Raw genomic sequence first — 14,032 nt, forward strand, 5'->3', positions numbered from 1 at the left:
AAAGGAACGGTGGGAAACGTGCAAACAAAAACAACGATTGTGTGGAGATAGTAGGATAAGTTGAAGCTGAATTCTATAATTATCTGTTTGTCTAGTTGTTGCTGATGTTATCGTTGAGAAAAATGCTGTCCGAAGTGGATTCAAGGAAACACACACAAACTCGTTAAGGTAGCAGAATCAGCTAAAAATGTAGGTATTTTTGTTCCAATTTTGTGTTTTCAGTTTGGTTTGGTTGTTTGAGTTAGAATTTAGCCCAAATCATCAACACATACCTACTTTTCAGGAAACATTATTGTAATGTTGCCTATCTTTACTGGTTTTCTCACAAAAATAAATTTTGAATTTTCATGCATGGATATATATATACAAGTCGCGTAAGGCGAAAATACAATATTTAGTCAAGTAGCTGCCCTTTTTCAGCAAGACCGTATACTCGTAGCATCGTCAGTCCACCGCTCATGGCAAAGGCAGTGAAATTGACAAGAAGAGCGGGGTAGTAGTTGCGCTAAGAAGGATAGCACGCTTTTCTGTACCTCTCTTTGTTTTAACTTTCTGAGCGTGTTTTTAATCCAAACATATCATATCTATATGTTTTTGGAATCAGGAACCGACAAGGAATAAGATGAAAGTGTTTTTAAATTGATTTCGAAAAAAAAATTTTGATAATAATTTTTATATATTTAATTTTCAGAGCTTGTTTTTAATCCGAATATAACATATTTATATGTTTTTGGAATCAGCAAATGATGGAGAATAAGATAAACGTAAATTTGGATCGTTTTATAAATTTTTATTTTTTTTTACAATTTTCCGATTTTTAATGACCAAAGTCATAAATTAATTTTTAAGCCACCAAGCTGAAATGCAATACCGAACCCCGGGCTTCGTCGAAGATTACTTGACCAAAATTTGAACCAATTTGGTTGAAAAATGAGGGCGTGACAGTGCCGCCTCAACTTTCACGAAAAGCCGGATATGACGTCATCAAAGACATTTATCAAAAAAATGAAAAAAACGTTCGGGGATTTCATACCCAGGAACTCTCATGTCAAATTTCATAAAGATCGGTCCAGTAGTTTAGTCTGAATCGCTCTACACACACACACAGACACACACACAGACACACACACAGACACACGCACATACACCATACCCTCGTTTCGATTCCCCCTCGATGTTAAAATATTTAGTCAAAACTTGACTAAATATAAAAAGAAAACAATGTCTGATAACTTGATAAGAAAGACCATACACACATCTGCAACAGGACAACTTTCTCAGCTTTACGCATTCATCATTTGCATGCCTTTCTTACCTAAACGATGAATACCGTTTATACATGTATTGAGTGTAACGGAAAATAGGTCTACACCAAACGGGTGACTCTGCAGGCAGTTAGCATATCACCACTAGTCTGCGAACCCGCCAACTCCCAGTCCCCATTCATCAACCCCCCGCCCCCCTCCCCATCCCCTCCCCTCATTTTGCCCCATCCGTATTCGACCTAACCCTCTATCGCTTACGTCACGCATTCATTATTTCCAGAGAACACGGACCTTCCGTATTGCTTTCAAAGTCCTTAGTCTAAATTATAGAACAGAAATTCAATGCACAACAATGTCAATGGCGGGGGGCACACATTTACGCACTGACAAAGACACTGACACAGACATAGACACACTCAGACACACACACACACACATAGGCGCACACACACACACTCACACACACACACATACACACACACACACAACACACACAGACACACACACCCACACACACACACACACACACACACACACACACACACATGCGCAAAAAACATACTCAGGAGGTGGGACAGTAACACTTTCTACCCCACCAATGTTGACCAAGTTTTTTGTTTAGCCTAGACCAGCTGTGCTGCAGCAGGTCACTCAGAATTGTAGTAACTGTGTCGAAACTGTGTATCAACACGCTGGAATGCAGGCGTTAGATCGACGTTGCATGCAGTGACTGAAACTAACAGTCTGAGCGGATTTATCCGTACCTGGTCAGATATGGCCATATGAGTAGTTACGGATATATCGGTACCTGGGAGACTATAAGTTAAAGGTATTTGTTCGAGGGGGGGGGGGGGGGGGTGGGGATTGTCTTTTTGATGACACCTAGTTATTTACAAAAGGTTTTTGAGGCGAATTCATTGTTTAAGCAAACTCGTTGAATGTCGGGTCATTCTTTATTTTCCCCGGTCCGCACAATTGGGTTGCGTTTCGTGTCGGAAGATCATAAATAATTTAAGGCTTTTTTTAACATACATGTTTTATGTCAGTTCAAGGTTTGCTTTATCAGGGAAAAAAAACAAAAAGAAAAGGACTTAACGCGCAACATGTTAAGTTAACGACTAAAGTTAGAGCATAGGTGTTACACTTTTTTTATGCAATCCCTACTGAAGAAATTGTACTGTGGATATGCAAACACAATAACAATCAGATGATCAGAAACAGTAGAAGAGAAATAGGGAAACAAAATAAAACATAAATAATAGTGATCTTACTTGTGAATTCAGAAAAAAACACCTTTAAACACATTTGTGAAGCTCAACTTGAAGCATGGAGCACAGACAAACATAAATTGAAAGTGTTAAAGTGGTTACAGTGTTCAGACATTGTGTTAGAGTGGTTACAGTGTTCAGACATTGTGTTAGATACCAAGTTGAATTATCCCACTTTACCATCGTTAAAAGAAATACACCCTTTAACGCGCAAAATCTTGAACTGTGATGCTTTTACTACCCCCACCCCCTACCCATTTTGACAGAAAAGAGTGCATATTCTTTTTCAAATAGAAAAGTAGGATAAGGAGAAACTGAAAAAGAGAATTAGGGAAACAAAATAGAATATAACACGTTGTGATTTTACTTGTGAATTCAGAAAAACACCAACATTTAAACCCATTAAAACCGTTGTCTAATATGCAAGTGGTTTTGATTGAACATCTCAAGGAAAACAACACACCAGAAACCCCGTTTTATGCAAATTAGGATCATTTGGCTTCTGAACCTGGACTACTGAGAGAGTTCTTTATAGGCAAAGGTTTCAGCCAACCAAGGGTTTACTAGTCCCGGTAACAAATTGTGTTGTGTTCTGTTGCATTCTGTAATGCCAACACATTGAAAGTAATGATTTCGCTCCTCGCGATTTCTTTTTATAACCTTTGCACCATCTTTTTATCACTGAATATCACTGAAGAGTTTTAAATCTAAAAATACTCCTCAGCGGGTTACTGCTGGGTTTGTCATGCAACCTTCATTAAGGTGACACAATCAATTCAATCTGAGATGTTAAAATGACATTTTACCGAGAAAACTACGTTCATAGCAGGCCCTCAGACAGAGTGCGTCTAAAGGCTTCAGGTTCCATATCCTGCAGATCATTTACCAAAACACCGAGACTGACTTGACCGCTGGTCCCAGAGTGCCACTAACGTGACGACACATTCTGTTGAGGTGTAGCTGTCCATATAACTAGCAGATCACATATCCCACGTCCTTGGCTTTGTTCCAGCGTCGCGGACGACGCTGGTATCTGTGGTTGGGAAGAACGTGCCTGTGGAGAATTAGTCTCCAAGCCAAAGCGCGCTGACTCTCCAAGCCAAAACAATTTCAAAGCTGAAAAAAAATGTACAATTTACGCGAAACGATTAAACACAGCTTTCGGGTGGGTTTTTTTAATCTAAGATGTACATAAATATACCACTCCGACCATATATAAGGAAAAGAAAAAAAGACACACACAAAAAAAGACCGAGAGGAGCCGAGTCAATCCGAGACCAACCGAGAGGACGTGTTTCGCGCCGTTTCGACGTCGTTTGTTCAGATGCGGCCGGTTGGATCAGTTGCGGTCATACAGGGGCGCCTTGCACAAGAAAAGATCTTCAACAATCCCGATCATCATCATGGTACAATAATGTTTTGTGCGCCCCCATGTATGTGTTCTGTGCTAATAATGCACGGCTGTGAAATGTCCGTACACATTTTGTGGCACTATGTAATTGTTAGTGCATCCTCCTGCGGATGCTTCGTGCTAAAAATGCACTTCCATTAAAATATTGTACGCTCATGTCAGTAATATATTTTCAATTGTTTCTCTGTCAATTTCAAGTGTTTGTTTCCAATTACTTCAGTATCTCCCTGTTGCAATTCCAGGTGATTCATTATGCATGTGCCAATTTGAGGTGTTTAAAAATTAATTCTGATTCCTGTATTTACAGTGTAAAATTAAAACTATTGTTTTCAAACATTCCTATGACACCTGGTAATGGTTCTGTGGTTTTGTTTTTAATTTGTATTTTGTTTTTCTGCAATAAATATTTGAAATGGATCTGAGGCCGACTTACTACTTTTAGCACTCTTTTTCACCACATTCCCACGTACAGATATTGCAATATCAACTCTTCCTTTCTACCTGTTTCAAACAAGCTCTATTTTTTAATTAAAAAGTTTTTACTAAATGTCTTAACATAGAGGGGGGAATCGAGACGAGGGTCTTGGTGTATGTGCGTGTGTGTCTGTCTGTGTGTGTGTGTGTGTGTGTGTGTGTGTGTGTGTGTGTGTGTGTGTGTGTGTGTGTGTGTGTGTCTGTCTGTGTGTGTGTGTGTAGAACGATTCAGACTAAACTACTGGACCGATCTTTATGAAATTTGACATGAGACTTCCTGGGAATGATATTCCAGGACGTTTTTGTTTTTTTTATAAACGTCTTTTATGACGTCATATCCGGCTTTTTTGTACAAGTTGAGGCTGCACTGTCACACCCTCATTTTTCAATCAAATTGATTGAAATTTTGGCCAAACAATCTTCGACGAAGGCCGGACTTCCGTATTGCATTTCAGTTTGGTGGCTTAAAAATTAATTAATGACTTTGGTCATTAAAAATCTGAAAATTGTAAAAAAATAAATAAATTATAAAACGATCCAAATTTACGTTCATCTTATTCTTCATCCTTTTCTGATTCCAAAAACATATAAATATGTTATATTTGGATTAAAAACAAGCTCTGAAAATTAAAAATATAAAAATTATGATCAAAATTAAATTTCCGAAATCGTTTTAAAAACTATTTCATCTTATTCCTTGTCGATTCCTGATTCCAAAAACATATAGATATGATATGTTTGGATTAAAAACACGCTCAGAAAGTTAAAACGAAGAGAGGTACAGTAAAGCGTGCTATGAAGCACAGCGCAACCGTTACCGCGCCAAACAGGCTCGTCACTTTCACTGCCTTTTGCACTAGCGGCGGACTACGTTCAGTTTCATTCTGTGAGTTCCACAGCTTGACTAAATGTAGTAATTTCGCCTTACGCGACTTGTTTTTTCTTGTGGCTGTTTGATCAATTCATAGCAAGCATTGACTGAAATAAACAATTTATATATCCAGCACAACATGCAATTCATTGACTTTTGACCCTAACCTTTTAACACTTCCCAAAATAAATCTTTGGTGGACATTGCATCGACGCTGTTCATTTTGAATGAACATTTTTCTTGTTGCGTCCTGCGACGGGCGCAGTGGCGAGGTGGTAAGACGTCGGCCTCCTAATCGGGAGGTCGTGAGTTCGAATCCCAGTCGCTGCCGCCTGGTGGGTTAAGAGTGGAGATTTTTCCGATCTACCAGGTCAACTGTGCAGACCTGCTAGTGACTTAACCCCCTTCGTGTGTACACGCAAGCACAAGACCAAGTACGTGCGCACCGAAAAAATCCTGTCATCCATGTCAGAGTTTGGTTGGTTAAAGAAACACGAAAATACCCAGCATGCCTCCCGGCGTATGCTGCCTGAATGGCGGGGTAAAAACGGTCATACACGTAAAAATACACTCGTGCTTAAAACATGAGTGAACGTGGGAGTCTAAGCCCATGAACGAAGAAGAAGAAGGAGGAGTTGCGTCCTGCGAGACCTGATCTCCATGGGAAAGGACGGAACGCCGCACTAAAGAACGGGAAAAATAAACAAGCAAGACAGCAGAGAAAGAATAACCTTATCGACATACAAACCAACAAAGATACAAATCAAATCGTATTACCATTTTAGTGCATCATATGGCTACTTGACCAATCAGGACTGATTCCAGGTGATCCTCTAAATGTTATTACGGTCAGACCGGGACCCTTTTTGTTCATCACGCTAAAAAAAATAAACAAGAAAAATTAAAAATGTGAATTAACAATATCAGCGTGACTTATTCTAAAGAATGACTTTTTATCTTAAAAAACTCAACCGAACAACCGAAATGCCAGTTTTGTCGGTGGGTGCTTTACTGAACAGCAAGGCACCACCCACCCTCTGAGTGTACAATGCCATCTGATTCCGACAACATTTAAAAAAAAAAAAAACTGGTGAAATTGCGTCACTCAATTGGCGTCAAATATATCTTTACGTCATTTCCTTTCTGTCTGGCGTCGATTCTAAATCTGTCACACTCTGTTGGACAAGAAAAATCTAAGCAACTGAAACGCACGTTCAACATGGTTTATCTTGTGAGATTGTTGTGTGAATGCAGTTCACTTTTTCAGTAATATTCATCACGTCAGGAGATTGATTGGCTGACCCAGGTCACGAGAATGCTTTGACTGACAGGCAAAATCAGATGAGAGCAATCCAGTCCCCATTACGGCTGTTCTGTCTGATTCGCAGGATCGCTTCGAAGCTGCTTTTGGTCCAAATTAGACGGTCATAAAACCGTTTTCAAATATGCAAGTGGGTGAACATTTTGCCAGATAAGTCTTTTTATGCTTAATTGTGACCCTCCACCACGAAATGAGTCGCATGTCACCTCGCGCGGTTCTGCGCTAGGCTTACGGTAATATAAGGCCGGGGGGTGTCTGGTATCAGTGCGAGGGTCACCTTAGTCACAGGCTTATAACTCAAAAACGTTTCGCTCTTTTCTAAAACGGTTTTCACCACTGGATAGAGCATAAAAAACTCTCTAAGAAAATGTAAAAATATGAAAATCGTGCAAAGGTGACATGCGACTCATTTCGTGGTGGAGGGTCACAATTAGTGTTTGTCTGTCTGTGCACTGAAAAGACCGCTGGGTCGAAATATATGTGAATGTAATGTATTTTGTTATCAATAATAAACGTTCAAACAAATTGCCATTCTTGTCTTTTAGTTCTGAATTTTGTAACGTTGGCAGTTTCTTTGTTTTTGGATTTTGATATGCTGACTGTTAGCAAATGATAACATATATATCACAAAAATGATATTAACATTCGTCTACCGGCTCTAGCTGTATATCCATTTTCTCTACATTATCATTTGCAAACAGTTAGTTTATTAGAAATAACTTATAATATCTTTGAGTTCTCTTTTGATTTGCAAACTATTCCTCGTGTATTGACTTTATGAAGTTAATTTCAAAACTTAAATACATTTTGTGAACAGCCTACTGCAAATCATGTGTGAAACTGGGTACTGTGTGTGTGTGTGTGTGTGTGTGTGTGTGTGTATGTGTGTGTGTGTGTGTGTAAGTGTGTGTGTGTGTGTGTGTGTGTGTGTGTGTATGTGTGTGTGTGTGTGTGTGTGTGTGTGTGCTTATGTGTAAACAAACTACCATCAGCTGCAAATATCAACAGCAGGGGGATATTCAGACAGACAGACAGACAGACAGACAGACAGACAGACAGACTGAAGTTGTCTATATTTTGCATTTAAAAACTTGATAAATACTTGATAAATATTATTCTTTTTAAAACAGGCAAGCAATTTGGGAACGAAGTTGAGGTTCATCTCGAATTTGTACCGCGTGCTAACAACGCTGTTAATTTGGTTGTTATTGTGTTCGTTTGTTCGTCCGATCGTTCGAAAGTTCGCTTGTGCATTCGTTTGTTTGTTCATCTCTATGCACGGCGAAGCAACACAAACCCAAGAACTTCAGATATGTCATCTGCGTGTTCTAACCAACCAGAACATGATGCGTCGTAATGTTACTGTCATTCTGGATTCAGTTAATTGTTTTACATGTTTCGGTAAAGTATATGCCGAGCACACACACACACACACACACACACACACACACACACACACACACACACACACACACACGCACACACAAACGCACACACACACACACACATACACACACAAACATGCACACACACACACTCACACACACACACACACACACACACACACACACACACACACACATTCACGCACTCACACACACACACACACACACACACACACACACACACACACACACACACACACACATATCCTGACGAACAGTCTCTCATGTTGAGAATATCATGAAGTTTGATGATTGTTCGATTGAATGATTACTTGATTAATTAATCAATGGATAGATGGATTACTATTGATTGATTGACATTAACTTTTGCTTGCTTGTTGTATAGGCTAGACAGATCAACGGCACGTATAAACAAGTCGCGAAAGGCGAAATTACTACATTTAGTCAAGCTGTGGAACTCACAGAATGAAACTGAACGCACTGCATTTTTTTACAATGACCGTATTCCGCCGCTTGTGCATAACGGAGTGAAACTGACGAGCCTGTTAATATACTGTTCAAAAAAAGAAACGCATAGCTTGTAATATTTGGTTAATTTAGTTATATGGCTACAAGGATATCCACCAAACTGCAGAAAATGTTTATCTGGTCGTCGACCTTTCGTCCATTGCCACAAGTGAGCTCTGCACGTGACGCATGCGTTATCAGTGGCTACAATGTCAAAATTGCTCATTTGGCATGACCACTCGTCATGCTTCAGTGTAATCTCGTGAAACTCGGGGAATATTGAGCTCTCACCATGTCTTCCAAAACCCATAAAAGCGGATTGTTCGCCACAAAGAAATCAGACGACAATTCAGCGACGAAAGATGGCCCGATTGAGCAGAGAAGACCGCCAAATTGCATTGGGTCGTTTACAAGCAGGCCAAAGTCAAAGTGCAATCGCCAGGCACTTCCACGTGTCCCAGAGCACCATCAGTAGACTGTGGGTCAGGTTTCAAGCCACTGGCTCCGTTGCTGACTTGCCACGAGCGGGAAGACCAAGGGCGACAACTGCTGCTCACGACCGCTTCATACGGCTCCGCCACCTCCGGAATCGTTTCCTGTCGGCCTCATCTTCTGTCCAGGCTCTCCCCGGGCCAGACCGATTATCGGACCAGACCGTGCGGAACCGCCTGCATGAAGCTGGTTTGAGAGCTCGCAGATCTCACAGAGGAGCTGTCCTCACCCGCCGCCATCGCCAGAACCGAGTGCAGTGGGGCAACCAGCACCTTCGCTGGACCGTCCGGAATCACTGGAGACACGTGTGGTTCAGAGACGAGTCCTACTTCCTGCTCCAGCGACATGATGGTCGGAGGAGGGTCTACCGGAGAGTAAACGAACGTTACGCACCCAACTGTGTGGATGACGCACCCGTTCATGGTGGTGGAGGCGTCATGGTGTGGGGGGCGATCAATACCGCTGGAAGGAGCACCCTGGTGCACGTCCAAGGGCGCATAACTGCCCAGCGATACGTGGAGGAAATTCTGCGCCCACACGCCCTTCCTCTTCTGGCTGACCAGGATGCCATATTCCAGCAGGACAACGCTCGCCCGCACACAGCACGACTCACCACCCAGTTCCTCACCGACCACCATGTCCAGGTGCTTCCCTGGCCATCCATGTCGCCAGACATGAACCCGATAGAACACCTCTTGGATGAATTGGACAGACGTGTGCGCAGGCGAGAAGAAGCGCCGGCAAATCACCGCGATCTATTGCAGGCACTTCAGGAGGAGTGGGACACCATCCCACAGCAAGATATCCGGCATCTGATCCAGTCCATGCCCAGAAGGTGCCGGGCAGTTGTTGCTGCTCAAGGCAGTCACACCCCCTACTGACTTGACAGCCTCGGCACCCAATCGTATTGATTGACTGATTGATTTGAAGATGCAAATGAACTGTGTGTGCATTCAACTGTGTCGATACCAAATTTCAAACAAATAATCTAAATATTGGATTTTCTGTTAATTTTTTCGAAAAATAAAACAAATTTGGCAAGTAGCAACTATGCGTTTCTTTTTTTGAACAGTATAGTTGTTTCGCTGTGCTGCATAGCACGCTTTTCTGTACCTCTCTTCGTTTTAACTTTCTGATCGTATTTTTAATCCAAACATATTATATCTATATGGTTTTGGAATCGGGAACCGACAAGGAATAAGATGAAATTGTTTCTAAATCGATTTCGGAAATTTCATTTTGATCATCATTTTTATATTTTTATTTTCAGAGCTTGTTTTTAATCCAAATATAACATATCTATATGTTTTTGGAATCAGGAAATAATTTAGAATAAGATGAATGTAAATTTGGATCGTTTTATATACAAAAAAATTATTACAATTTTTATATTTTTAATGACCATAGTCATTAACTAATTTTTAAGCCACCAAGCTGAAATGCAATACCGAAGTCCGGCCTTTGTCGAAGATTGCTTTACAAAAATTTCAATCAATTTGATTGAAAAAATGAGGGTGTGACAGTGGCGCCTCAACTTTTACAAAAAGCCGAATATGACGTCATAAAAAGTATTTATCGAAAAAAAATCCGGGGATATCATTCCCAGGAACTCTCATGTCAAATTTCATAAAGATCGGGCCAGTAGTGTGGTCTGAATCGCTCTACACACACACACACACACACACAAACACACACACACACGCACGCACACACGCACACACACACAGACAGACACAAACTGTCACGATTTAGTTACATGGATCGAGAAAGTGTCACTCTGTGGGGTGCCTTCTCTTGGTCAATTGCGATAGAAAGCGCCTGTGCTTTCTGTCAACGGCTGGGTTTTAGCTGACCGAGCAATAGCGAACACGGGAATTTCGTGTCGCACGGATTTCACGTGGGTGATTTCTGCTGTCGGGGCAAAACTGGCGATAGCTGAACTTGGAATGTGACAAGGTGAGTCACGTGATTTTGTCAAGGTTGTCTGTGTGAGACATATTAACTACACACTCGAAACTCAGCAGCGAGAGAGAAGCGTCGGTGTCAGAATTATCCTACAAGTTTGATGGTCTTCAACACGTTTAAATACTTCACTGTATATCAATGTGCCATGCTGCTTGCCGGTAGGGCTTAAAAGGAACTAGAAGGACAGACCACCTTCTCCCTGTATACATGCTGGCTGACAGTCGGGGCGTCAAGGTTTCTCCGCTGTGCGTTTTCACCGCATAAGGATTCAGCGCGAGAGGAGGATGACGGTATTTCTGTGACGAACAGAAGTCATTCGAAAGGAAGCGGATTCGCTTAAAAGAGAGCTACAGTCGAGACCGGATGTAAGAAAGTCGTCGGGACCCACTTTTTGTCTTTCATACATCCGGTCTTTACTAAATCCGGTTAACCGGATGTATGAAAATATTGTGGATTGACTTTCATACATCCGGCCACGCGTCTGTTACTTGATAAAAGTAGGGTTTTTTCATATCATTTTTTTATTTATTTGTTTTTTTATGTTTAAATGTTTTGATACATATCCTTGTTAGAAGAAAAGGGTTGTGAATAACAAGTGGAAAAGTACATGTACTTACATACACTGACACAGTCAGGACAACCGATAGAAAGAGCAACTGTTTGTGTAAGGAACTGTTCTGCTTTGCATAAGGCCGTGCACTCTCGGACTCCGCCCCCTCCCTCTGTGTGTGTGCGCGTGCGTGCGCTCGCGCGCACGTGTGTGTGTGTGTTTGTGTGTGGCTCAACTGTTTTGTGTGTGTTCCCTCCACAACCCTTTTGCGCTTTTGACAATGTTTTTGGTCGTGGAAGCTTTGTAATGACCGTTGGCGTAGCAAATAACATTTTCTGAGTTCTCTCTCTCTCTCTCTCTCTCTCTCTCTCTCTCTCTCTCTCTCTCTCTCTCTCTCTCTCTCTCTCCAAAACGCACACATTTATAACACACTCACACACACGCGCGCGCACTGAATACAACAAAAGTGAGTTAAACTTAAAACCAGTTTAATGGATTAAAACAACAACAACATAAAACAAAAACTGAGTCACACCCACGACCAATGCCTCTGGTTCTAATTGTACAAAAAAATGCCTTCCTGGGCTATTATGGCTCTTCAGTCATGACAAATTTATAACAGGCTTAAATGACTGAATAGACAAACAAAACAGATTATTAATGGAGTTAAACATAAAATCAGTTTAATGGATAAAATCAACAACAACAACAAGAACATAAAAACAACAACAAGAACATAAAAACAACAACATAAAATACAACAAAATAAAATACAACAACATAAAATACAACAACATAAAAAAACATAAAAAGATAACAACTGATTCACATCCATGACCAATGTCTCTGGTTATAAATGTAACAAAAATGCCTTCTGGGCTTTTATGGGTCTTCGTGACGAATTTGTAACAGGTTAAAAAAATGATTGAATGGAGAAACAAATTAAACAGAACAACTCGTTGACAGCTATAGAATCTGGATAAAAATCAGTTGGTGGGGAAGTTTTCAGGGCATCCTCATTTAGAATACCTTTGTGGACACCACCCGCTCAAAATGGCCACAGAGATTTCGGAGGTAAATGTTCTCCTCGGACCTGTCTACCCCATTTATCGGGAAAAGGGGTGAAGGGAAATCACTCTTAGGCCAAAAAAAATTTGTCTGTTTCTGGTAACATGGCTAAAAAAAATAGGGAAGGTAGGTAGGGATTTTTTTTTCTCCCAAATGTAGACCAATAAAACTAACTTTAAAAATCGCGCAAAGAGACTGGATTCACTATACATAGAGACAAGACACTCAACACATTTACAAATCTGTGACAAAGACTGAAAGAGTATGACATGTATGTTTTTCTTTGTTTACCTGGTCTGATATTTCCATGATGAAACAGAAAAGAAGACTTGAGACATCTTACATCTTGAGCTTGGACAAATGGGAAAATTTTTTGAGTTTGGAAAAAAAAGGTTTAGGGTCGGCGCCGAAATTTAGGGTCGGTCGGGTGACCAGAAACAGACAATTTTTTTTTTTTTGCCTTACCACACTTTGGTGACTTGGGTCTACTTTCGTTTTCTTACAACCGGTCTTGCAACAACGCATTTGTGCTGCTCGGGACCAGAGATTTGCTTTCATACAACCGGACTTTCATACATCCGATTTTCATACAACCGGAAAATTCTAAGTAATAACAAAGAGTAGCTTCTGCCGGGACCCTGCCTACCCCTTTCATACATCCAGACTTTCATACATCCGGTGTTTTATACATCCGGTCTATACTGTACCTACATAAGGCTGTTGAGCTTTCTCAGTGTTACTGCCAACGTATTTTATTACGTGCTACGCTGGGATGTTGTACCCAGGTCGTCCGCGGCATTGCTGTAACCTGCTAACCTGCTGTATTGGTGATTTGCTGTCGCTGTCGCCGTCCTACAGCTACAAATCTACTTTCTGGTAGACTACGGGAGGACCTTCAGCGACTGAGTGAGGCGCCTGATGTCTCCACTGTTCCCTGCTTCGTTGCCACGCTAACCGGCACTACATTCAACGGAGCAGTTGTGGAGACTACAGACTAATTACGGGCCGCCCACTCAGTGGCAAAAAGCTAAGTTGCACCATGTTTTTTGCACCCTTACCACCAAGTCATCTGTGCTATTAATGATTATACTCGAGTGGTGACGACGTGGGGTGTGTGACACCTGCATATAACCAGCACTTTAAGGCAGACAGCTATATTTTCTTAACTATACACGGGATCAGCGTGTTATTATTATTTCCTGTACTTTAACTGGCATTTTTGTCAGTGACCACTTGTTTTACGTTTAGAACGTAAAAAGAACATCTTTTGGAGTGAAGTCTCGAGGGAGGTGGCGTGATATTACATAAACAGGCGTCTGAAACTTATACTTTTGTTGATTCTATCTATTTGTATGACTGCGAGAGTGGATCGTGGTGTGGTTAGTTAGTTAGAAGTAACTAACCGTTCATAATCACCTTAGTGTGATAGTGACG

At 41.1% G+C, this 14,032-nt stretch overlaps 1 protein-coding gene across 1 annotated transcript in view; it reads right to left on the bottom strand.

Moving 5' to 3' along the window:
* The window catches only part of LOC138945852 (ficolin-1-B-like), a 122,898-nt gene that overhangs the window by 57,226 nt on the left and 51,640 nt on the right, over positions 1–14,032 (bottom strand). The gene's annotated exons all lie outside the window — the stretch shown is intronic.

This window comes from Littorina saxatilis, linkage group LG13 (assembly GCF_037325665.1).
Source record: "Littorina saxatilis isolate snail1 linkage group LG13, US_GU_Lsax_2.0, whole genome shotgun sequence".
Classification (NCBI taxonomy): Eukaryota; Metazoa; Mollusca; class Gastropoda; order Littorinimorpha; family Littorinidae; genus Littorina; species Littorina saxatilis.